This window comes from Lipotes vexillifer, unplaced genomic scaffold, assembly GCF_000442215.2.
Source record: "Lipotes vexillifer unplaced genomic scaffold, Lipotes_vexillifer_v1.1 scaffold21, whole genome shotgun sequence".
In the NCBI taxonomy this organism is placed as follows: Eukaryota; Metazoa; Chordata; class Mammalia; order Artiodactyla; family Lipotidae; genus Lipotes; species Lipotes vexillifer.
The window spans coordinates 3,146,090-3,146,451 of record NW_006774065.1 but is presented as its reverse complement, the minus strand read 5'-3'; the positions used below and the strand labels follow the sequence as shown (position 1 = coordinate 3,146,451).

General features: G+C 69.3%; 1 protein-coding gene across 1 annotated transcript in view; it reads right to left on the bottom strand.

Annotated features, from left to right (window-relative positions):
- KDM2B (lysine demethylase 2B) overlaps positions 1 to 362 on the bottom strand; it is a 130,662-nt gene that overhangs the window by 126,912 nt on the left and 3,388 nt on the right. The gene's annotated exons all lie outside the window — the stretch shown is intronic.

Genomic DNA, 362 nt, shown 5'->3' with positions numbered 1-362 from the left:
CGGTGGCCTGAGGAGGTGTGGGGCGGGGAGGGCGCCCGGGAGGCACCGGGCGCCGTTAGCGCCCTGGCATCGCTGTTTTGTTGTTGGGTCACGAGTGCGCCTCTGCACGCAGGCGCCGCCGCCGCCCGGGAGTTGTGTGCAGAGCTGACTTTTGGAAGGGCTGAGTTGCAGGCGGCGGGCGCATCCCGGAGATGGCGGGGCAGGGAGGAAGGGAAGGAGGGAGGGGGTGGGGAGGGAGGTGCAGATTTGCACGGCTGGCCTCAGCGGGAGGCGCGGAAATGCAAGCCGAGCATGCTGGAGTGAAAGCCCCCGGGGCCTGGCACCCCTCAAAAACGACCTCCCACCGCAATCCCTGCCCCCAT